The sequence below is a fragment of the Bufo bufo genome, chromosome 3 (assembly GCF_905171765.1).
Source record: "Bufo bufo chromosome 3, aBufBuf1.1, whole genome shotgun sequence".
In the NCBI taxonomy this organism is placed as follows: Eukaryota; Metazoa; Chordata; class Amphibia; order Anura; family Bufonidae; genus Bufo; species Bufo bufo.
The window spans coordinates 645,985,090-646,011,445 of NC_053391.1; the positions used below are offsets into that span (position 1 = coordinate 645,985,090).

Here is a 26,356-nt window from a genome sequence, read left to right on the forward strand (position 1 = left end):
CGTGATGGAAAAATGATGAAGCCAGCAAAGGAGAATATGGACAATCCCAATACATCAGTAAGTGCCTTGTATTAACTTTCTCTACATAATAAATGCCATTTGCTGAAATGAGACAACCCCTTTAAAAGGGGATGGCCAGTTTCCTATATTGATGAACTACACTGCTCAAAAAAAATAAAGGGAACACTTAAACAACACAATGTAACTCCAAGTCAATCACACTTCTGTGAAATCAAACTGTCCACTTAGGAAGCAACACTGAGTGACAATCAATTTCACATGCTGTTGTGCAAATGGAATAGACAACAGGTGGAAATTATAGGCAATTAGCAAGAAACCCCCAATAAAGGAGTGGTTCTGCAGGTGGTGACCACAGACCAACTCTCAGTTCTTATGCTTCCTGGCTGATGTTTTGGTCACTTTTGAATGCTGGCGGTGCTTTCACTCTAGTGGTAGCATGAGACGGAGTCTACAACCCACACAAGTGGCTCAGGTAGTGCAGCTTATCCAGGATGGCACATCAATGCGAGCTGTGGCAAGAAGGTTTGCCGTGTCTGTCAGCGTAGTGTCCAGAGCATGGAGGCGCTACCAGGAGACAGACCAGTACATCAGGAGACGTGGAGGAGGCCGTAGGAGGGCAACAACCCAGCAGCAGGACCGCTACCTCCGCCTTTGTGCAAGGAGGAACAGGAGGAGCACTGCCAGAGCCCTGCAAAATGACCTCCAGCAGGCCACAAATGTGCATGTGTCTGCTCAAACGGTCAGAAACAGACTCCATGAGGGTGATATGAGGGCCCGACGTCCACAGGTGGGGGGTTGTGCTTACAGCCCAACAACGTGCAGGACGTTTGGGATTTGCCAGAGAACACCAAGATTGGCAAATTGGCCACTGACGCCCTGTGCTCTTCACAGATGAAAGCAGGTTCACACTGAGCACATGTGACAGACGTGACAGAGTCTGGAGATGCCGTGGAGAACGTTCTGCTGCCTGCAACATCCTCCAGCATGACTGGTTTGGCATTGGGTCAGTAATGGTGTGGGGTGGCATTTCTTTGGAGGGCCGCACAGCCCTCCATGTGCTCGCCAGAGGTAGCCTGACTGCCATTAGGTACCGAGATGAGATCCTCAGACCCCTTGTGAGACCATATGCTGGTGCGGTTTGCCCTGGGTTCCTCCTAATGCTAGACAATGCTAGACCTCATGTGGCTGGAGTGTGTCAGCAGTTCTTGCAAGACGAAGGCATTGATGCTATGGACTGGCCCGCCCCTTCCCCAGACCTGAATCCAATTGAGCACATCTGGGACATCATGTCTCGCTCTATCCACCAACGTCACGTTGCACCACAGACTGTCCAGGAGTTGGCAGATGCTTTAGTCCAGGTCTGGGAGGAGATCCCTCAGGAGACCGTCCGCCACCTCATCAGGAGCATGCACAGGCGTTGTAGGGAGGTCATACAGGCACGTGGAGGCCACACACACTACTGAGCCTCATTTTGACTTGTTTTAAGGACATTACATCAAAGTTGGATCAGCCTGTAGTGTGTTTTTCCATTTTAATTTTGAGTGTGACTCCAAATCCAGACCTCCATGGGTTGAAAAATGTGATTTCCATTTTTTTATTTTTGTGTGATTTTGTTGTCAGCACATTCAACTATGTAAAGAACAAAGTATTTCAGAAGAATATTTAATTAACTCAGATCTAGGATGTGTTATTTTTGTGTTCCCTTTATTTTTTTGAGCAGTGTATGTTCAGTATACACCAGACATCGCAGCGGTGCACAGGTGTAATTGCAGATCTTCCGTCCCCATTCACGTCAATGGGAAGGAGCAGACGGAGATCAACTGCTCCGTTTCACTAAAGTGAATGGGATAGTGTTGCTGCAATTACACATGCACACCACTGTAACGTGGAGCAGGTAAACAGTGAAAAGAATGTGGCACTTACACAAACACTGTGTTCTCTTCATACAGCTGATTGACGGGGGTGCCAGGTGTTGGACCCACGCCGATCTGATATTGGTGACCTATCCTGGGGATAGGTCATCAGTATAGGAAACTGGCTGCCACAGTTAGCCATACGAACGCCAAAATTTTGGAGGACAAAAAAAACTCAGATGCTGTGACCAGTCATGCTCAACCTGCGGCCCTCCAGCTGTTGCAAAACTACAACTCCCAGCATGCCCGAACAGCCTACAGCAGGGCATTGTGGGAGTTGTAGTTTTACAACAGCTGGAGGGCCGCAGGTTGAGCATGCCTGCTGTAGTCACTTTTGACAGCAGCATCTGAAAGTCTGAATGACCGAGATTTGAGTGATTTCCGATTCTGGTCACTGCGAAGAGGGGTTATTCAAAATGTTGGTTCATGAACAGTTGTTTTTCTTTTTCCAGGATAGAAACAACATTGAGGGCCACAAATGTGAGACTGATAGAGGCCCCACACTCTGTTTAGTGGGGGTGGTAGAGAGGTTTAAACCTCCACTCAGACAGAATACCACATTTATAAATGTATTTAAACCACAAAGCTGGTCTTGCATTAGGCAAACATTGCTTTCTATATACCGGTCAAATGAGTACATTAAACAACGGAACAAAACCCACCTTTTTTTTAGAGCAATCACAAGTTTACCAAACACATCATGAATCGTATAAGATATGTGCTTTTGCAGCAGCTTATTTCTTGTGTCCAGCTCTTTTAAAGTCTAAACTCGAGGAAGAGAACAAAAGAAACAGTCATCAACAGCTTCTAGTCAAAAGTGAGTGATTCTTCTTTGACATTCTCAACATACCATTTATACAGTGTAAAATGATCACTGAATACAATAATTAGCTCTGCAGAAGTTATAAGGAGTTGCGCAGCGTCATAATACTGATGACATATCTTCAATATCTGATTGGTGGAAGTCCAACTCCCGGCTCTCCCACTAATCAGCTGTTTGAAGGGGGGTGACAGCGATCATGCGAGCGCCGCTTCCTATTTAAAACCACCTGCATGTCATCCCCACTATAGCGACAATGCAGCATAATTATAACTGCTATGTTCCATACAAGTGAATGGGAAAGCAGTTGCAATTACACTGCACCAATGTGGAGACCTCACACAGGTAAAACTGCTACTCCAGTCACCCCTTCAGATGTTTGAAAGGGTTGCGGCACTTGTCCGAGCACTGTGTCTTTTTGAAACTTTACCTGCACACTGTGTAATTACAACTGCTCATCCCCTTCACTTGTATGAGACTTAGCAGTTGTAATTACACTGCACCGCCGCTACAAAGCAGACGATATGCAGGTAAACTTTGAAGAGGCGTATGAGTGCTGTAACCTCTTCAGATAGCCGATTGGCAGGGTTGCTGGGAATAGCGCAACAACCCGAAATGCCTAAGTAATGGATGCCATTTTAATGTAAAGAAATAAAAGTTGAAGATTTTATTTTGGTGCTGTAACTTCACAGTTTTCATGTCCAAGGAGATGAGCCATGTCCCCATCCTGCTCCTGTGTCTGGTTGTAAGGCAACTGGTTGCAGCAGGAGCAACCCCTTTCTACCTGGTCAAAAGTGGGGGGGTGGGAAACACCCAAAATCACCACTCAGCCAAAAATGTAACCGATCAGCAGGAAATTGACCCCTTTGTTTTATGCATGATATCTACAAGACTGTTAGTTTCCAGAAAATGCAGAAGATCCTGCTGGCTGAAAAACTGAAAACTAGATTTTTGTATAACTTACCAGTAAAATCTCTTTCTCGCTCTTCCTTGGGGGGACACAGGAAACCTTGGGTATAGCTCAACTCCCTAGGAGGCGTGACACTAAGTGAAAACTGTTAAGCCCCTCCTCCAGCAGCTATACCCTCAGCCTGGAGAGAGAGACTACCAGTTGCGTGTCCAAGTAGAGAAAAAAAGGCAATGACCAACCATGTGAAACCAAACAAGTCAACTATCCGACAGGGGCAACTAAACCGTAACGGTAAACCAGAACAATGGGTGGGTGCTGTGTCCCCCAAGGAAGAGCAGGAAAGAGATTTAACTGGTAAGTTATACAAAAATCTTGTTTTCTTGCCCATTTCCTTGGGGGACACAGGAAACCTTGGGACGTTCGAGAGCAGTCCAAGAGGGGAAGGGACTACAGCCCAAGGCGAAACCACCGGAGGTATCAAGAAACCGCCGCCTGCAAGACCAGGCGGCCCAAAGCAGCTTCCGCCAATGCATAGGTGTTCACCCTGTAGAACTTGGTGAAGGTGTGCAAGGAAGACCAGGTGGCCGCCTTGCACAGTTGTTCAGCCGAAGCCCGATGCCTCTGAGCCCAAGAGGCACCGACCGCTCTGGTAGAATAAGCGGTAACACCAAAAGGAGTCTCCTTGCCCTTGGCGCGGTAAGCCTCGGCAATAGCCATCTTGATGAAGCGGGCAGTAGACACCCTGGAAGCCGCCAACCCCTTGCGCGGACCTTCCGGAACCACAAAAAGAGTCCGTGTGCGCCTAAAGGGTCCGGTGACCTCCAGGTAAATCTTCAGGGCCCTAACGACATCCAGGCGGTGAAGCTCCCGTTCTCAAGGATGAGAAGAAGGCGGACAAAGGGAAGGGAGGACGATGTCCTCATTGAGGTGAAAGGCTGAGACCACCTTCAGGAGGAAGGAAGGAACCGGACGGAGAACAGCCTTATCCTGGTGGAAGACCAAAAGGGGCTCAGTACAAGAAAGTGCCGCCAATTCAGATCCCGATGTAGGGACATGATTGCCACAAGGAATATGACTTTGCAGGACAAAAGGCGAAGAGAGACCCTCCGTAACGGCTCGAAGGGGGAGGATTGGAGCGCAGAGAGCACAACATTAAGGTCCCAGGGTGGAATGGGAGAACGATACGGGGGAACAGAGTGATGAAGCTTTTGACAGGTCCGAGAGGGGCCAAAGGATGCTGGAAGAGGATGGAAAGCACCGAGACCTGACTTTTTAACGAGCTGAGACCCAAACCCAGGTCCAGGCCAGACTGTAAAAAGGACAGGATCGTGGGGAGGGAAAAACGAAGAGGATGAACATCCAGATTTTCGCAAAAACCTAGGTAAGACGGCCAAGTCCGGTAATAAATCCTGGATGAGGCCGGCTTCCGTGTGCGGATCATGGTACGAACCACATCCGCCGAAAAACCCTGTGTTAAAACTGCGGTCTCAACAGCCATGCCGTTAAACGTAGCAACCCTAAATGCTGGTGGAAGATCGGCCCTTGAGAGAGAAGGTCTTCTCTTAGAGGCAGCGGCCAAGGCACGTCTCTTAGGAGCAGCATTAGGTCGGCGTACCAAGGCCGGCAAGGCCAATCTGGAGCTACCAGGATCGTAGGCATGCCCTCTGTCACGATTTTCCGAAGAAGCCGCGGCAGGGGGGGGGGGGGGGGGGGGGTGGCGGATGGGGCGGAAACACGTACAGGAGGGAAAATTCCATCCACGGAAGAACGAGAGCGTCGGCGCCGTACGCCCTCGGGTCCTTGGACCTGGACAGGAAGGTGGGGAGCTTGTGGTTGAACCTGGAGGCCATGAGATCTACGTCCAGATGACCCCAACGGAGGCAAATGGACTCGAACACGTCGGGATGCAGAGACCACTCGCCCGGGTCGATCGTGGTCCGGCTGAGGAAGACCGCCGGCCAGTTTTCCTCCCCCGGGATGTAAATTGCCGACAGGGTCGGAACATGCGTTTCCGCCCAGCGGAGGATGTGAGACACTTCCCGCATAGCCGATGCGCTGCGAGTGCCCCTATGATGATTTATGTACGCCACGACCGTGGCGTTGTCCGACTGGACACGGAGGGGATTGGCCCCGAAGCAGGGGAGTCCAGTGCCGGAGCGTTAGGAGAATCGCCCTCAGTTCCATGATGTTTATCGGCAGCTTCGACTCCGATGGAGACCAAGAGCCCTGGACGGACCGGGGAGGAAACACCTCCCCTGCGCACCCCCCCCCCCCCCCCCCCCAACTCTGCAGACTGCCGTCGGTGGTGACCACCAACCAGGTAATCGGCAGAAAGGATTTTCCTTGGAGGGGGGTCCGTAACCACCAGAGGAGGGAGGTCCGAACATGGGGAGGTAGGGGGAAGGGCCGGTCCAGACTCTCCGGGGACTTGTCCCAGGCAGACAGGATCGCCGTCTGGGAGGATGCAGGAGTGATATTGCGCGAACGGAATCGCTTCGAAGCAGGACACCATCTGTCCCAATACCCGCATGCTGGACCGGAAGGACGGCGGTGGAGAAGAAGGGTCCAAACCGAACGGTGAAGGGTCAGATGCTTTTCCGGTGGGAGACTAACCTCCGCCGCTTCTGTATCCAGCAGCATCCCCAGGAAGACTAGTTGTCTGGAGGGAGTAAACAAAGACTTGGGAAGGTTGATAATCCAACCGAACCGCTCCAGGGTTTGCAGCATGAGGTCCACGCTGGTAGATGTCTGGGAAAAGGAGGGCGCCTTGATGAGCAGGTCGTCCAAGTAGGGAAGCAGAAAAACACCCCTGGAGCGGAGCAAGGCCAGGACAGGGGCTAGGATCTTGGTGAACACCCGAGGAGCCATCGCCAGGCCGAAGGGGAGGGCGACAAATTGTTCCCCACCGCAAAGAGAAGGAAACGCTGGCGACACCGATCGATCGGAACGTGGAGGTAAGCATCCTGGATGTCGATAGACGACAAACTCCCCTTTTTCCAGGAAAGCCACCACGGATCGGAGGGACTCCATCTTGAACCGGCGAAGACGGAGAAACCGGTTTAACCGTTTGAGGTCCAATATCGGTCTCACCGAGCCTTCCTTTTTGGGGACCACAAAGAGGTTCGAGTAGAACCCCTTGAATCTGTCCCTTGGAGGAACTGGAGTAATCACTCCCTTGTCCAGAAGGGTGTGAATGGCTTTGGAGAAGGCGGCCGCACACTGGGAATCCCTCGGGGCACGGGAGCGAAAGAAACCATTCGGAGGGAGGGACGCAGACTAGATTTTGTATCCGGATGACAATCTCGAGTGCCCAGGCGTTGGAGACGTGTGCCTGACAGATATCCCTGAAAAGGAGGAGGCGGCCCCCCACCCGGGTAGGTGGGGGCGCACATTCAGGCGGTGGGCTGCTTGGCCGAGGAGGGGCGAGCAGGTTGGGACTTACGCCAGGAAAGTTGAGTCCGAAAAAAAGGCTTTTTACGCCTATCCTGGGTGGAATTAGAGGAAGGGCCGGAGGACCTGCGGGAGGGCCTAAAACGAGAGAGACCAGGACGGCCTCGAGTGGTGCTCTTGGCCCTGGGCTGGGGAAGATGGGTGCTCTTCCCCCCTGTGGCTTCAGAAATGATCTCGTCCAATCGGGTCCCGAATAACCGGGAACCGGCGAAGGGAAGTCCAGCAAGAGACCGTTTTGAAGCGGCATCCGCCGTCCAAACTTTTAGCCAAAGATCCCTCCTGACTGACACAGCCAGAGCAGAGGAACGGGCAATGAGGGCACCCGCATCAAGTGAGGCCTCACAAATGAATTTCCCTGCCTGAACAACGAGCTAGGCTAAAGAGCGGAGGTCCTGAATGGAGACGTCCGAATCAAGTTCCTGGTCCAGTTGGGAAGCCCATTCCGAGACCGCCTTCCCGGCCCAGGCGGAATCAAAGACTGGTCTGAGGGCTGAACCGGAGGCGTCAAATATGGCTTTTGTAAGGGATTCCATGCAACAAACTTCAGTAGACTGAAGAGAGGAGCCGTCCGCCACAGGAATGGCCGTGCTTTTAGACAGGAGGGCCACAGGAGGGTCGACCTTAGGTGGAGACGCCCAAGTGGAGATGCAATCCGCTGGGAAGGGATAACAGATATCCAACTTCTTAGGGGGAGTAAAACAGGCATCGGGGCGAGTCCAAGCCTTAGAGACCACCGACGAGAAGTCGGCGTGGAGGGGGAAAACCGTAGATGCCTGTTTGGGGCGGAAAAAAGACACACCGGCCTTGTCAGTGCTGGGAGGGTCGTCGTGAATTTTAAAGGTGTCACGAATATTGGTAATGAGATGACCCACAGCAGAGGCTAGCTTGGACAGTAATGCCGAGTCCATGTCCCAATCTGAATCCACTAATTCTCCCTCTGAGGGCATGTCCTGTGAGGAGGGGCCCGACTGAGACCGTACCCTCGGAGGAGACAGGGACGCATCCGAGAAAGACGCGCACTCCGCCCTGGAGCCCTTCTGGAGGTGTCGGGCCCTGGAGGCATCACTGGGAGCGAGGGACCCAGACGGGTCGGCAGAAGTAGCGGACCCGGAGGGTACGGCAGGGGGTGTAGCAGACTGCGTGGCAGGCTGTGTGTCTACAAGGCGGCCCACAACATGAGTGAGGCTTTCCACGGCCTGGGACAGGGATCTTGCCCAATCAGGTGGATCCAAGGAAACGGGGCGGCACAGCAAGTGGCGGACTCTGTATTGGGGCCTGGCATGCAGAGCAATGCGGGTTTGATTGCCCCAGTGGAAAGGGTGCTTCACAGGCAGTGCAGGCGTGATACCAGGGCCTAGAAGCCCCTGAGGGGTCAGACATGTTGGCAGAAAAAAAAGGAGTGGGGAGGGCTGTCCAGGCTAGGGGCTGCTGGTACTAGGAAGGGGTTAGCAGTCCTACCAGACCGAAGACCTCAGGGCAGTGCGTCAGCAGAAGGAGCAAGTATCTTCAACAACGGTACGGCAGCAGGGGAGAAGCGGCAGCAGCGGTGGCCAGTCTCTTGAGGTGATCAGAGACGTGATAAGAGGAGAGCGGGAAGCGAAGCGAAGCCCCGCCGATGCTCCGTTCGCGTGCGCGATTCAAATATATAGAGAGGAAAGATGGGGGGAGGGGCGGCCTGCGCGCTGTAAATGGCGCAGTGAATGCCGACTATCCCTCCAATGGAACGGCCGCCGCAGTAGGAGAGACCGTCCGCCCCCGCAGATAGAGAGACGCCGCGATTCCTGTGTGCGGCCGTCTCAATGCCGGCCGGCCGTGAAAGAGTGCCGGCTGCTCGTTGCTGCGGCAGGCCTCGACTGCCTGCGATCCCTGGATGCCCCTGCTGCTACCAGCATAGACAGGTGAGGGTTTAGTCCGGCTCTGGGCATAAACAGCTAGAATTAATACCACACCGGGTAACCCTTACTGAAGAGAGGCACTTAGCCTGTAGTAGAGCGTCTTCAGGGTCCGCTCTTGCTGTGAACTGTAGCCCAGGTCATGCTATGAGGGGGCCTTGGGGGATGATCAGAGAGCATAAGTGTGTGGGGGAGGGGGGGGGTGCTGGAACAGCCACTCTCACCATCCTAAAGTCTTCAGCCTCTGTCCAGTCCAGCAGGGTCACCCCTTCAGCTACTGGCACCGCAGTGGCAGGAAGCTGGAGAAGGGATTGACGTGTGGGCAACCCTTACGCTGGCGGGATTGCCTCCTTGGACACTAAGCAAAAACTGGTAGTCTCTCTCTCCAGGCTGAGGGTATAGCTGCTGGAGGAGGGGCTTAACAGTTTTCACTTGTCATGCATCCTAGGGAGTTGAGCTATACCCAAGGTTTCCTGTGTCCCCCAAGGAAATGGGAGAGAAAATGTATCTGAGCAAATTTTTACTTCTAAATCATTCCTTTTGAGATTTATTGTTCCTTAAATGTATTTTACTAAAATATTATTAGTCTATCTATGCTTAGATCTCAATACCGGAATTAAACAGATCTGTTTTGATATTACACATCAGGATGCATCTGTTCCGTTAGGATGCTGTTTCGGGAAATCGAAAGAGAGAAAAAACTAGATTTTTGTAAAACTTACCTGTAAAATCTCTTTCTCGCTCTTCATTGGGGGACACAGAGACCGTGGGTATAGCTATGTCCTCTAGGAGGCGTTGACACTAGTAAAAGCTGTTAGCTCCTCCCCTGGCAGCTATACCCCCTCCAGCCTGGAGAGAGAGCTTCAGTTTGTGAGAAGCAGTAGGAGAAGCAAGTAAACCAACGAAAAAACGTGGAACAGCAACAATGCCAAGAACCGAACCGGGTTCTAACCAGCAGCAGCCACAACTGTGGCCGAACAACAATACTGGGTGGGTGCTATGTCCCCCAATGAAGAGCGAGAAAGAGATTTTACAGGTAAGTTTTACAAAAATCTCGTTTTCTCGCCCATATTCATTGGGGGACACAGAGACCGTGGGACGTCCTAGAGCAGTCCACAGGGAGGGAAAAACACAGACCCATGGAACAAGCGCCCCTGTAGGTAACTAAGAACTGCCGCCTGCAAAACCAAGTGGTCCAAAGACGGCGCCCGCCGAAGCATAAGCATGCATCTGGCAAACTTTTGTGAATGTACGCAAGGAGGGCAGTAGCCGCCCTGCACAACTGCGCGACGGAACTTTGAATCCTCCGAGCCCAAGAGCGCCACCGCTCTGGTGGAGTGAGCAGTGACACCGAAGGGCGGAACCCTGCCCCGGGTGCAGTACGCTTAAGCAAAAGCAGATGTGCAATTGCCACCCTGGAGGCCGCCAATGCCTTGCGAGGACCCTCCGTGATGACAAAAAACTGGAGGCTGGCAATAAATCGTCAGAGCCCTGACAACGTCCAAATGATCTAACTTCCGTTCCCTAGGGGGTGAAGGGGAGGGACACAGTGATGGAAGCACAGTGTCTTCATTGAAATGGAAATCAGAAACCACCGTCGGAGAAAGGAATGAACAGACCGGGTTACCGCTTATCCCTGTTAGAACCAGGAGGCTTTCTGCAAGAGAGCGCCCCCAACCCGGACACCCGTCTGATGGGTGTGATAGTCACAAGAAAACTACCGTCCAGGACAGGAGTCGGAGTGACATCTCCCGCAAGAGTTCAAAGGGAGAATTCCGGAGCGCTGAAAGGACTAAGTACAGATCCCAAGGCGATAAAGGAGGACGGTATGGAGAAACCGTATGTGCCATTCCCTGAAGGGAGGTATTATGGGCCCGGGAGGGTCAGAGGAGGCTGGAAAGGATACAAGCGCCGAACCTGGCCCATCAAGGAACCGAAGGCTAGACCGAAAACCCGGAACCGAAGGATCCACCCCTGCTAAAGGGAAGCGCTCCACGTAAACGGTAAGTGGTCCACCAATGTCCCCCGAGCCAAGAGGCTTGTGGGGAGACTGAGAAGCTGGCTGATAAATAACCGAGAAAAAGACACCTGAATGAGGCATGACCAACCGCAAGCCAAGGAATCAATACGTTGGATAGGTAGAAGTAGAGACGATAAGGGGTTCTGTCAGCGACCGTGTACTGACAGTGTAGTAACACTGCACAACAGAAATCTCGATCAGACCAAGATGAGGAGATCCATCAACACTCGTGACAGCACCCCCGCTCAGTCTGGCGTGGCGAGTCTCGTAGTCTAGCCACGGAAAATGCATGACTACATCGGACTGACATGGCAGTCACTAGTCAAGTCTTCAAAGAGGTAGTTGTGGATACGGGTAGTACACCCAGAACCAACTGGTAGAAATCACCTGTAGAAGGGGGAATATTGAAAACGTCACAGCCCAACAGTTGTTCCGGAGCAAGACTGGAAGAGAAAAAACACAGAACCAATACGCTGCCTCAACGTAGATGAGGGGAAGTAGTAACGTAGGAGCTACCAAGGTTTGCGGAGTGGCCGTGAACCGTGAGCCAGATAAGGAAAAAACTGAAGGAAAAAATAAATTAAAAAAAGTCCATTCCCCATCTGAGACTGGCACTACACACAATAAGCCACCGGATGATAGTGGCAGTGCCATCCTCCGCCTAAGGAGGAGGCCATGCAGAGTCCGCCACCGAATTTGGCGTTAGAAGAATAGTCACCAGACGAAGGAGCGTGCGGGGGGAACCAGAGTACGTAATGGCTACTCCAGGACCCCCGTACCGTAGGAGCCGCAGCGTGTCCCGCCAGCACAAACTGAGGGGCAGACTAGAGTCCATAGAAGCCATGGTCTCATACTGCCCCAGGGAAGGAGAGCTAACCTTAAACACTCCACCTGGGAAGGGCGTTGAACAGGAACAACCGCCAAGCCAGCGTCAGGGTAGAACCACTAACTGAGGGATTGCCCCGCTGCAGCGACTGCGAGCTCTAGTACCAGTGTAAAATCTGCACCCGCGGAGAACGTGCTGCAAAGCAAAATCAGAGTGCCAGCACAATCACTTCCAACATCAGGAATGGTGGATATATATATATATATATATATATATATATAGAGTCAGTGAAACACTTGACTTGGTGGAACGTAAGCACAATATTACGTGCCATGGAGTACGCACTACATATTGTTGAGACACATTGAACAGTGGAGGGCCATGGAGATAGGGGACTGACGCTGGGCAACCCCCTGAGGAGAGAGGTTGTCATCTCCATGTTCCAAACCGGCACCGAAGGAAAATGACACAACGTGGAACAGCCACAGTATCCACTGGCGGCACCGAAATACCATTAGAAGAAGAATACAGGGCACCAGCGTGTATCGATACTCGCTTCGCTCCACTTGTAGAAGAAGCTAAGGCATCTATAGTCGTGGCATAGTTGAAGTGCAACATCCAAGATGTGTACTCATTCCCCACGGTAGTGGAACATTTGTGGAAGGGGCAATGTTGCAATTATCCCACCAATGAAACGGGGCAATGCTTACGGCAAGTACTGCACTCCGTGGTAGTGAAATACTCCACCATGAAGGGTGACAATGCAGTAATGCATCTAGTAGGAACTGAATCCAAGTATAGAGAATACGTCTCGTACGGAAAGGGCAAAGCATAAGGAGTCCCGTCTCAATACCCCACCTAGGTAAGGAGGTAAGACAGTAACACTGAACCAGGGATAATGCCATAGCGCCACCTATGGAAGAAGGCTAATGCCTACAGTAAGTACTGTCCCCAGTGGGAATCCAGTTCTGCCACCTACTAAAAGGAGGAACGCCTACTGTCGGCACTGACAGTGCTAGTGCGTTAGACCCCAATAGAGAGAGGTAGTATCCAAGGGAGTACTGCATCCAGTAGTAGTGCAAATACTCCGCCTAAGGAAGGGGGTAATGCATACGACAAGTACTGCTGTGTACCTCGGACGTCATCTTGGAAGATCGCACCGAAATCACGGTAGAGACCGAAATACTGATCCCCCCCTTCAGACCAAACCTTTCCAGGGATGGAGGGTGCGTCTGAGCGTGACCCTAGGGAGGTAAGGTGGGGGGTTGGAGGTGACCGAGGAGGAAATATATCCTGCTCTGGCTTGCTGTGTACAGCCTCACCTCTCAGAATCTTGCCCATGGCAGACGCAGGCTCACCAGTGGGAGTTATCCATCAAACTACCCAGTTGTGGAATAGGAACTTCTAAAGGTTCACTCACAGGATTGAGCAGGCGGTGCTTTATTAATGAAACGCCCCCCGAAGGGAACTTGAGGGGACCGGTGATCCACCATTGGAGTGCGCAGGCGATGCTTATCAACCAAAACGACCCCGTAGGGTGATTGGGAAGGTCCAGAGGTCCACCATTGGACTGCGCCGGTGGAGAATATCAACCAAACGACCCGGAGGTGAGTGGGAAGGTCTAAAGGTCCACCATTGGATTTGCGCAGGTGGTGCTAATCCACCAAACGACCCCGGAGAGTGCTTGGGAAGGTCCGGATGTCCACCATGGGATTGCGCAAGCAGCACTCTATTAACCAACATGACCCAGAAGACCTGGATTGCGCAGTCAGTGTTTTTATCAACCAAACGACCCAGGAGGGTAATTGGGACGATCCAGATGTACCCAAACGGGTTGCGCAGGTGGTGCTTATCAACCAAACGACCCCGGAGGGTGATTGGGAAGGTCCGGATGTACACAATTGGATTGCGCAGGTGGTGCTTATCAACCAAACGACCCCGGAGGGTGGTTGGGAAGGTCAGGATGTACACAATTGGATTGCGCAGGCAGTGCTTGGCAACCAAACGGCCCTAGAGGGTGAAAGGAAGTATCCAGATGTACCAGAGGATTGCGCAGGCAGCGCTTTATCAACCAAACTGACCCCGGAGGGTGAATGGAAAACTGAAGGGTCTTCCTCTGACTGTGATAGGACCCGGGGCCAGTCTGATACTGACGTGGGGGGGGTCCTCAGTGATGAGGACTGAGGGGGTAGGACCCGAATGGACTTTAATTTGTTAAAACTGAGATGCCCACGATTGTGCAGGTGGTAATTGGGCAAGAGGCAGAGGAGTGAAAACCTCAACATTAAAGCTCTGCAGATATAAACCCATGAAATCCTGTGCCAGCCTCAAGAGATGGCTGACCAGGAGGGTTAGCTGCCTGAACCGAGGGCGGGGCTCTGTGAGCTACTGTGGGAGTGGAGGGGAGGTGAAGGCAAGGCAAGGCGGGAAGAATTCGCGCCAGACCGCCCCCCCTCCCCGGTGAAGTGCGGGTTAGTAGGCCGCAAGCCGGCCTAAAGTTATGAAACACGGCCAACTGTACGGCCGGAGCACCGAGGGCTGCGGAGACAGCGCCACATGCCGCGATCGGCCGAAGGGCAGCGCGCTCCTCAGACATAGCGAGACGCTGTAAGTGAGGTCGCGCCGGACCGCAGCGTCCTCTGTGCACGCATGCTGGGGAGGCCAGAAGCCGGACTGCGCAGGCAGCATGTTGCGCCGTCCGGAGCGACCAGGCGGGGCCAGAGCTCTGCGGCGCCCGGACCCGATCCCGGCGTTAGCCTCCTGGAGCGGCGCACTCTTACTTAGGCGCCCGCTTCCAGGGGATGATTATTGTTGGGGAGCGGAGACAAGGGGGAGAACAGATGTCCAACCCTGCGTTATGCGCAGGCACTCTGCATCTACTCTACACCCCACCAAAGCAGTGCGCATGGTCGCCCGCTGTGATTTGTCATTAACCCCCTGTGTGCCAGAGTACCGACGGCACAGAGGGTGAGGGAAGCCTGTGGAGCTGGGCTTAGTAAAAAATAAAAAATGAAGCCTGTCCCTGGCCAAGTTGGGAGCTATTTCCGTAGAACCCTTGAAATAGGAAAGGAGGTGGAGGGTTAACATACTTACCTAGTCCAGTGTACTCACCTCTCTCTCCTCTTCACCCTCCCTAAGTGGGCCCGTAAGGTACCTTTTTCCAGCAGGGTCACCTCCTCAGCAGCTGGCACCGGAGTGGCAGGAGTCTGGTATGGCGGGAGGGTCTTCTCTTTGGCGGACCTAGGTGACCCCTTGGCTGGCGGGAAGCAGGGGAGCGAGGCTGCCCTGGACCACCTTGTCTTCTGTGGGGGAGGCAGCAGTGCGGGTGACCGGCACTGGCGCAACTCGACCCCGGGAGAACAGGGAGGCGAGGCGTCCACTGTTGTCCCATCTGAAAAAGAAAGGAAAAAATATAAAAAAATCTTCAGGAGATCCCTGATCTTGCCTCCTATTGACACTAGAAAAAACTGAAGCTCTCTCTCCAGGCTGGAGGGGGTATAGCTGCCAGGGGAGGAGCTAACAGCTTTTACTAGTGTCAACGCCTCCTAGAGGACATAGCTATACCCACGGTCTCTGTGTCCCCCAATGAATATGGGCGAGAAAATGGATCGGTCACTAAATATATTAAAAGTCAATGTGTGACGGATCCGTTTGACATGCATTGTTTTCAGTGCCGGATGAGTTTTTATGACCGGGCACAAAACCGCAGCTTGTAGCGTGTGTCCGGTCACAAAACTGAATGCTGGGGAAACGTAAAACATTCCGATGCATTCTGAACGGATCTCTTCCCATTCAGAATGCATGAGGACTAAACAAACATTTAGTCAACACAACGCAAGTGTGACAGTAGCCTTAAGATAAGAACGCTCCAGCAAGCCCTTTACAGCTTACCCAGTAACAACGGCTTGTCTGCACAGAGATTAACCATCAATGCTTTAGCTCTGGAAACTTTATTTCAATGGTGAATTACAATTTAGTATGGTATTTACCCATTTCCCCCCCCCCCCTTCCTCCCCCAATCCATTACACAGCAAGCTGTCTACATCTTTGATACTTAAACTGCATTCACACGTCCCTGGAACACTGTCCGTGTGATACCGGCCTGGATTTCTTCAGAGTGCAGGAGTGCAGGGCGTCATTGGTTGCTATGACGCCTTGCGCTTCCTGCTGCCGCCGCTGTACAGTGATACACTGGTATGATCTATACCAGTGTATCACTGTACAGCGGCAGCAGCAGGAAGCGCAAGGCGTGATAGCAACCAATGACGCCGTGTGCTCCTGCACTCTTAAGAAATCCAGGCCGGTATCACACGGACAGTGTTCCACAGACGTGTGAATGCAGCCTTAGGCCGGGTGACTTAGCTTGGCACAGGCGAAGACCATTAACCAATTTGAATCCCACAGACAAGCCAGGTATAGTCCGAGTTTGGGACTTGTCCTACATTGCAGCGACACAGCTATACATATACAGTCGTGGCCAAAAGTTTTGAGAATTACATAAATATTGGAAATTGGAAAAGTTGCTGCTTAAGTTTTTATAATAGCAATTTGCATATACCCCAGAATGTTATGAAGAGTGATCAGATGAATTGCATAGTCCTTCTTTGCCATGAAAATTAACTTAATCCCAAAAAAAACTTTCCACTGCATTTCATTGCTGTCATTAAAGGACCTGCTCAGATCATTTCAGTAATCGTCTTGTTAACTCAGGTGAGAATGTTGACGAGCACAAGGCTGGAGATCATTATGTCAGGCTGATTGGGTTAAAATGGCAGACTTGACATGTTAAAAGGAGGGTGATGCTTGAAATCATTGTTCATCCATTGTTAACCATGGTGACCTGCAAAAAAACGCGTGCAGCCATCATTGCGTTGCATAAAAATGGCTTCACAGGCAAGGATATTGTGGCTACTAAGATTGCACCTCAATCAACAATTTATAGGATCATCAAGAACTTCAAGGAAAGAGGTTCAATTCTTGTTAAGAAGGCTTCAGAGCGTCGAAGAAAGTCCAGCAAGCGTCAGGATGGTCTCCTAAAGAGGATTCAGCTGCGGGATCGGAGTGCCACCAGTGCAGAGCTTGCTCAGGAATGGCAGCAGGCAGGTGTGAGCGCATCTGCACGCACAGCGAGGCGAAGACTTTTGGAAGATGGCCTGGTGTCAAGAAGGGCAGCAAAGAAGCCACTTCTCTCCAAAAAAAACATCAGGGACAGATTGATCTTCTGCAGAAAGTATGGTGAATGGACTGCTGAGGACTGGGGCAAAGTCATATTCTCCGATGAAGCCTCTTTCCGATTGTTTGGGGCATCTGGAAAAAGGCTTGTCCGGAGAAGAAAAGGTGAGCGCTACCATCAGTCCTGTGTCATGCCAACAGTAAAGCATCCTGAGACTATTCATGTGTGGGGTTGCTTCTCATCCAAGGGAGTGGGCTCACTCACAATTTTGCCCAAAAACACAGCCATGAATAAAGAATGGTACCAAAACACCCTCCAACAGCAACTTCTTCCAACAATCCAACAACAGTTTGGTGAAGAACAATGCATTTTCCAGCACGATGGAGCACCGTGCCATAAGGCAAAAGTGATAACTAAGTGGCTCGGGGACCAAATGTTGACATTTTGGGTCCATGGCCTGGAAACTCCCCAGATCTTAATCCCATTGAGAACTTGTGGTCAATCCTCAAGAGGCGGGTGGACAAACAAAAACCCACTAATTCTGACAAACTCCAAGAAGTGATTATGAAAGAATGGGTTGCTATCAGTCAGGAATTGGCCCAGAAGTTGATTGAGAGAATGCGCAGTCAAATTGCAGAGGTCCTGAAAAAGAAGGGCCAACACTGCAAATACTGACTCTTTGCATAAATGTCATGTAATTGTCGATAAAAGCCTTTGAAACATATGAAGTGCGTGTAATTCTATTTCACTACATCACAGAAACAACTGAAACAAAGATCTAAAAGCAGTTTAGCAGCAAACTTTGTGAAAACTAATATTTGTCATTCTCAAAACTTTTGGCCACAACTGTATATTACTGGCACCACCCCTTTAATAGACAAGGAAACTGACAAACCTGGCACAAAACAATTGTATTTATTAACATGTTCAAGTCCGATTTGGATAAAAACAAAAAATAACATTTCTTTAAAGAGGACCTTTCATCGGTCCAAACATTGTGAACTAAGTATCGTGATCTGTACAGCGGTGCCCAGGGATCTCACTGCACTTACTTTTATCCCTGGGCGCCGCTCCGTTCTCCCGTTATGTCCTCCGGTATGTTCGGTCACTTGGTTATAGTAGGCGGAGACTTAGGACTCTGTTATAGTAGGCGGAGTCTGCCCTTGTTCTCCTGGGCGTTTCCTTCTCCTAGGCTGTATGTAGCGCTGGCCAATCGCAGTGCAGAGCTCACAGCCTGGGAGGTTTTTTTTCTCCCAGGCTGTGAGCTCTGCGCTGCGATTGGCCAGCGCTATAGCCTAGGAGAAGAAGACGCCCAGCAGAACAAGGGCAGTCCCTGCCTACTATAACCAACATACCGGAGGGCATAGCGGGAGAACGGAGCGGCGCCCAGGGATAATAGTAACTGCAGTGAGATCCCTGGGCGCCGCTGTACAGATCATGACACTTAGTTCACAATGTTTGGACCGATGAAAGGTCATCTTTAAGCCGTATGATATTGCTGTGTACCTGGAAGTCCGAGTTTAGATGATGAAGAGTGTCATGTGCAACGATCAATGCCTCATCGATCTTGAGAAAAACATTGTCCTGAAAATACAAAAAACACAATAGGGCCAATTTAGCAATTGTATAGATGGTGTACGTTTAGAGCGACTGTCCAGGTGATCAGGCTGGATAATACATGTGGTGCAGGGACAGACACTTCTCTCTTACTCTATACCAACTATTGGATGGCTTTTTTCGAGACAGAACTTGACACCAGAATAGTGGTGCAGTTTTGGTGAAAAGTGTCATATGTTAAGCTGGGCATACATACGCATTCACACTCTTCCGACTCCCTGACAACTCCCCCACACACATACATGTTTGGCTCGGTCAAACGTGTATGTGTATACTATGGGGAGAGCAAAGAAAGCTGCTGACAGACACTTTTGGTGACAGCTTCTCCTGCGAGGACAAGATGGGGTGAAAAGATCAATTTTGCCAAATCCTTCTCTCCCAAGAGGGGGAGAGTCGGGAGCTCCCCATACACCTTACAGCAACGGCTGAACTTGCGGATATATGGAGATAGATAGATATATATATATATATATATATATATATATATATATATCTTTAGACTATGCCCCTTTGCCGTTAAGTCATGTCCTATTGTGAAGCTAGGCGACGTGGATTTATTGCGTCTAGGGAGCACTCAGTACACGTGGGCTTGTGTGTGTGGTTCAATATTACTGCAAGAAAATACATTATAATTTATGGAAAGAGTTGCTAAAAGGGAACCTGCACACGAGACAGATTAAATGCTGAGTTTGCATGGATTTGCAGTGTATTTCACCCCACACATTGAAAGCGGCAAAATCTAGTGTAAAATCCACAAAACAAATACACATGCTTCGGACTTTTAAGTCTGCACCACATGTCAATTTACATGCGTAGACTGTCTTCAGTAAATCTGCACGTTGTGCGCTACATGTGCATAACGAACTACAAATGGCTTATGCCATTTAAAAGTTTAAAGTGCCGGGTGTCAGACCACCGCCGATCAAGATATAGATGACCTATCCTGAGAATAGGTCATCAATATTAAACGCCCAGACAAACCCTTTAACTAATAAATAACTTAAAATAGCACGTGCCGTCTCCCTTCTCTCTTCCTGTGTGCCGCTGCTTCGCAATAGACATAGCAGCAGGACAAGAGACATTGCGCGCTCCGTCTCCTCAAAGCTGACAGGGGGGTGATCAGGGAGTCTATATGGGGTGATCAGGGATGATCAAGGGTGAATAAGGGGTTAATAAGTGACAGGGGGGGGGGGGGGGGGTATAGTGTAGTGGTGCTTGGTGCAACATATTACTGGTGGTCGATCTAAACAAAGGGGACCACCAGAGGACCAGGTAGCTGGTATATTAGACGCTGTTATCAAAACAGCGTCTGATATACCTTTCAGGGGTTAAAAAAATCACATCTCCAGCCTGCCAGCGAACGATCGCCGCTGGCAGGCTGGAGATCTACTCTCTTACCTTCCGTTCCTGTGAGCGCGCGCGCCTGTGTGCGCGCGTTCACAGGAAATCTCGGCTCACGCGAGATGATGCCAATCGGCGTGAGCGTAGCCTGGGGGAGCCGCCGCGATGACTCCTTTCGGCGTTACAGTTGCGGCAAGTGGTTAAGGGAGCTAAAGGGGGGGGGGAAAGTTTCACATTCCTGCCCAGGCCATTTTTTTTGCAAATATGACGTGTCACTTTATGTGGTGATAACTTTAAAACGCTTTGACTTATCCAGGCCATTCGGAAATTGATTTCTCGTCACATATCGTACTTCATGACAGTGGTAAAAATGAGTAAAAATAAATAAATCCTTTCTATTCATAAAAAAATACCAAATTTACCAAAAATTTTGAAAAATTTCCAAATTTCAATTTCTCTACTTTTATAATAGATAGTAATACCTCCAAAAATAGTAATTACTTTACATTCCCCATATGTCTACTTCATGTTTTGGATCATTTTGAAAATTACATTTTATTTTTTGGGGACGTTAGAAGGCTTAGAAGTTTAGAAGCAAATCTTGAAATATTTTGGTAAATTTCCCAAACCCACTTTTTAAAGACCAGTTCAGGTCTGAAGTCACTTTGTGAGGCTTACATAATAGAAACCACCCAAAAATGACCCCATTTTAGAAACTACACCCCTCAAGGTATACAAAACTAATTTTACAAACTTTGTTAACCCTTTAGGTGTTCCACAAGAATTAATGGAAAATAGATTTTTGGCAGATTTTACATTTTAATCCATTTTTTTCAGTAGCAAAGCAACGGTTAACAGCCAAATACAACTCTATTACCCTGATTCTGCAGTTTACAGAAACACCCCACATGTGATCGTAAACTGCTGTACGGGCACACGGCAGGGCGCAGTAGGAAAGAAACGCCATATGGTTTTTGGAAGGCAGATTTAGCTGAACTGGTTTTTAGATGCCATGTCCCATTTGAAGCCCCCCTGATGCACCCCTACAAACTCAAAAAAGTGACCACATTTTGGAAACTACGGGATAAGGTGCCAGTTTTATTGGTACTATTGGTATTATTTTTAATTGCTCTATATTACATTTTTTGTGAGGCAAGGTAACAAAAAATTGATGTTTTGGTACCGTTTTTATTTTAACAGCGTTTACCTGAGGGATTAGGTCATGTGACTTTTTTATAGAGCAGATCGTTACGCACGTGGCAATACCTAATATGTCTACTTTTTCTTTTTTAAGTTTTACACAATAATAGCATTTTTGAAACCGAAATAATTATATTTTAGTGTCTCCATAGTCTGAAAGCCATACCTTTTTTTTTTTTTTTTTTGACAGATTTTCTTAGGTAGGGTCTAATTTTTTGCGAGATGAGGTGACTGTCTGATTGGTACTATTTTGGGGGGCATACACCTTTTTGATCACTTGCTGTTGCAATTTTTGTGATATAATGTGACAAAAATGGCTTCGTTTTTTTAAAAAAAATTTATGGTGTTTATTGGACAGGGTGGATCATGTAATTAATATATTTATAGAGCCGGTAATTACGAACGCGGCAATATCTTTTTTTTTTTTTTTTTCATATTTTTTTTTTTATTATAAAATAAGAAAGGGGCTTTTTTTATAACTTTTTTTTTTAAAACATTTTTTTTTTTCCCTTTTACTTTATTTCTGATCACTTTTGGGGGTCTGATCCCCTCTGCAATGCATTACAATACATCTGTATTGTAATGCATTGCCTGTTAGTATATGACTCGGTGTCATACACTAACAGGTTGCCTAGGAGACCCAGCCTGAGGCTGGATCTCCTCGGCACCCGTAGAAGGCAGTTCCCGATGCCATGCACAGCATTGGGCAGCCTCTGCATGGCATCGCGCTGCCTTGTGTCGCATCGGGTCCCCGCCACAGCAGCTCAGGGACTCAATACGATGACTCACCCGCCGCAAACCACATTCCAAAGAGCACCTTTAGGATTTCACAGGTCATTTACCTACTTACCACACATTAGGGCCAGGGCAGTATAACTACCCCACAAGTGACCCCATTTTGGAAAGAAGACACCCCAAGGTATTCCGTGAGGGGCATGGCGAGTTCCTAGAATTTTATATTTTTTGTCACAAGTTGACCAAGATATTTATCTCACCCAGCATGGGTATATGTAAAATGACACCCCAAAACACATTCCCCAACTTCTCCTGAGTACGGCGATACCACATGTGTGGCACTTTTTTGCAGCCTAGGAGGGCAAAGGGGCCCATATTCCAAAGAGCACCTTTCGGATTTCACTGGTCATTTTTTACAGATTTTGATTTCAAACTTCTTACCACACATTTGGGCCCCTAGAATGCCAGGGCAGTATAACTACCCCACAAGTGACCCCATTTTGGAAAGAAGACACCCCAAGGTATTCGCTGATGGGCATAGTGAGTTCATGGAAGTTTTTATTTTTTGTCACAAGTTAGTGAAATATGAGACTTTGTAAGAAAAAAAAAAAAAAAAAATCATCATTTTCCGCTAACTTGTGACAAAAAAAAAAAAGTTCTATGAACTCACTATGCCCATCAGCGAATACCTTAGGGTGTCTACTTTCCGAAATGGGGTCATTTGTGGGGTGTTTGTACTGTCTGGCCATTGTAGAACCTCAGGAAACATGACAGGTGCTCAGAAAGTCAGAGCTGCTTCAAAAAGCGGAAATTCACATTTTTGTACCATAGTTTGTAAACGCTATAACTTTTACCCAAACCATTTTTTTTTTACCCAAACATTTTTTTTTTATCAAAGACATGTAGAACAATAAATTTAGAGAAAAATTTATATATGGATGTCATTTTTTTTTGCAAAATTTTGCAACTGAAAGTGAAAAATGTCATTTTTTTGCAAAAAAAAATCGTTAAATTTCGATTAATAACAAAAAAAGTAAAAATGTCAGCAGCAATGAAATACCACCAAATGAAAGCTCTATTAGTGAGAAGAAAAGGAGGTAAAATTCATTTGGGTGGTAAGTTGCATGACCGAGCAATAAACCGCTAAAGTTGTGGAGTGCCGATTTGTAAAAAAGGGCCTGGTCTTTAGGGGGGTATAAACCTGTGGTCCTTAAGTGGTTAAGGAATAGAACCTGCAGACAATACTTTGATCGCTTTTACTATATATGCGACACCACACAATACACTCCAAATTACAACAACCATAATTTTTATTAGAAATAATTCAATTAAAAACAATAAGCCATGAATAAAAAGTGGCAGTGGCTATGTTCCACAGCTCTTTCTGATATCCTCGTGCAGTGTCACTTATCTGCCATGGCAAATAGGGTAGAGATGGGTGGGAGGGGCTCTATACGCCACGTTTCACACCTCGGTCGGGCTCCCGATAGGCGTTCAGCAGGTCCTTCTATGCTGGTTTTTTAGGTCAGTTTGCTCCTGTTATATATCTAGTATAAGTTGTTTTTTTTATAAATATTTAATTTAGTAGGTATCGTTACAATTGATGTTTTACGTTGAATGTGATGACACTAATTGTGGATGATGTGATTTGCCCTATGCCCATCAAGTTATTTATACCTGCTCCATTTAAAACACACGTGTTATCATGCTTCTATAGGTTACTGCGGGTATTTAACGTGGGCTCAGCTAAGAAGAGGCAGTCCCTCTGGAGGAAGCGACTGAAACAGCATTTTGGTTTGTATGTTATTTACAATTTGGGCTTTTGTACCTTTTGCACCATTGTTCATATACCCCTTGGGTAAGGTTTATAGTTCTAACGTTGATGCATTGTTCCCGACTGTTGCTTTTAATCATGTTACCACATTGTAGCTTCCTGTTCTTTGTGGATATTGATCTTTTCTCCTTTTAATCATGGCTTACTGGTTTTAATTGAATTATTTCTAATAAATATAATGGATGTTGTCATTTGGAGTGTATTGTGTGGTGTCGACATTATCGGTGGGATTAGTTGTGCATACACAACGCCACTTTATTGTACTGAGCCCATTTTGTATAGGAGTAGCTCTTGTACTATACACTGTATTACTCCTGTATTACAGTGCACAGTCATTCTGACAGTTTGTTAAATCGGCGGACAGAGTGTCTAACCGTCCAGATGATGCGTACGGTACTGGTCACGGCACCTAAAGGGGTTAAAGCGAACCTTTCACCTCATTTTCACTTTATAAACTAGCAACAGTACCTTATAGATTATCTTCAGTGTGTTCTTATACATGTTAGTGCCGCTTTCCTGCGATGTTTATTCTTGAAAAAAATCATCTTATAAAGTTCACATTTCCTGCTCCAGCAGTCACGCAACAAGTCAAGGGGGTATCCCTTCCCTCACCTCTGGCTGTACCTCCCCTGCCCTAACCCCGCCTCTATGCTCTGTAACTGACAGCCGGCTCAGTCGCCGGGACCGCGCTTGTGAATCCTGCGCATGCGCCGTCGTCCTCATTTGCCGCGCGATCCCGTCTTTCTTGCGGACACAAGCGCGATCCTGTAACAGAATCGTGCATGCGCCATACGCGATGCCTGCCTGTCTGCTCTCCCTCCCGTGCGCGCGCTCCCCTATCTTCAGGCTCCAAGTGCCCCACGTGATCACTGTAGACTTGCCGCAGATGGCTGTCAATTACAGAGCATAGAGGCGGGGTTAGGGCAGGGGAGGTACAGCCAGAGGTGAGGGAAGGGATACCCCCTTGACTTGTTGTGTGACTGTTGGAGCAGGAAATGTGAACTTTATAAGACGATTTTTTCAAGAATAAACAGCGCAGGAAAGCGGCACTAACATGTATAAGAACACACCGAAGAAAATCTATAAGGTACTGTTGCTAGTTTATAAAGTGAAAATGAGGTGAAAGGTTCGCTTTGAACTGCTTGGATCAGAGTTCTGTGATCCCAGCAGTGGTAGCTGGGTGGCAGCTGTATAATATGGCTGGCACCTGCAAGTGATGGCTCGGGCATAGCTCATGATCCCTTGCAAACTCCATGACATACTATAATGGCCCTCTGTAAAGTAACAGAACATTACTGAGTGGGAAGAGGTTAAGAGAATGAGGATGTTTTTGAGCTGGACAACCCCTTCAGACGTATACTGCTAAAAACAAGAATTCAACAAACAAATCCCCTATAATGTAAGCAATGGTATTCAGTAAACATAAAAAACATCCAGCTGACAATAGAAGGGATACTTTTGTATAACATGCATAATGTATGGAAAATACATCTTATCACGTAGGCTGTATTTAAAATCTAAAATATCAGGCCTTCAGAAGAATTGGAAGGTAGGCAAAGACCTGTTTAGGGGCTATGTACACATTTGGGGCAATTGTTTTTAATATCGCATTGTACTTATTTAGACCTAAAAATATTTTTTCCAATTGGTCTTTATTAAAAATAAGGAATCCTTTTCTCTGTACATAGCCGAGATGCTGTACCAGCAGCCTGTGGATTTGCTGTCTTTTCCGTCATCTGGGGAGCAGACCGGCTCCTTATCTTTGCTCTCTAGCATTATAAACACTAATAGCTCAGTTCTTATCTTACTGATAAGAATGTGCTTAAATAAGTATTTAAGACCTTAGTACTTTAGAGAAAAGGTTCATTAGACGACAGGCACAAAGTGAAAGTACCAGTCACAGAGTTAGAAAAACAGTTAACCCTTTATGACAGAATGTCTCTATTTTTAATAAAGGCCAATTGAAAATATGATTTTAGCCAAAAATGAGTAAACGCAATCATAAATAAAAATAGTCTCCAAAAGGTGTACATAGTTCTTTAAATTTGAAATTAGTATCAGTTTAACAACTTCACTACCGAGCCACTTATCACCTTAAATCCCAGGCCAATTTTCGCAAATCTGACATGTGTCACTTTATGTGGTGATAACTTTAAAACGCTTTTAGTTATGCAGGCCATTCTGAGAATGTTTTTACGTCACATATTGTACTTCATGACCGTGGTAAAATGGAGACAATTTTTTTTTTTATTTATAAAAAAAAAATACCAAATTTACATTTCTCTACTTTTACAATAGATTGTAAAATAATAACTATTTTTGGAATTATTACTTTCTCCATATGTCTACTTCATGTTTGGATAATTTTGTGAATGCTATTTTATTTTTTTGGGGAAGTTAGAAGGCCTAGAAGATTAGAAGAAAATCTTGACAGTTTTAAGAAAATTTCCAAAACCCACTTTTTAAGGACCAAGAGTTCAGGTCTGAAGTCACTTTGTGAGGCTTACATAATAGAAACCACCCAAAAATGAACCAATTTTGGTAATTACACCCCCTCAAGGCATTCAAACCTTATTTTACAAACTGTTAACCCTTTAGAAGTTC

At 48.1% G+C, this 26,356-nt stretch overlaps 1 protein-coding gene across 1 annotated transcript in view; it reads right to left on the reverse strand.

The window, feature by feature from the left end:
• RNF17 (ring finger protein 17) overlaps positions 1 to 18,652 on the reverse strand; it is a 261,161-nt gene extending 242,509 nt beyond the window's left edge. Inside the window, exons 1-2 of the mRNA XM_040426246.1 lie at positions 18,532 to 18,652; positions 2,597 to 2,697 (exon numbers count right to left, since the gene is read on the reverse strand). The gene's annotated coding sequence lies outside the window, so the exon portion shown is untranslated. The remainder of the gene's footprint in view (positions 1 to 2,596; positions 2,698 to 18,531) is intronic.
• Positions 18,653 to 26,356: the final 7,704 nt, after the last annotated feature.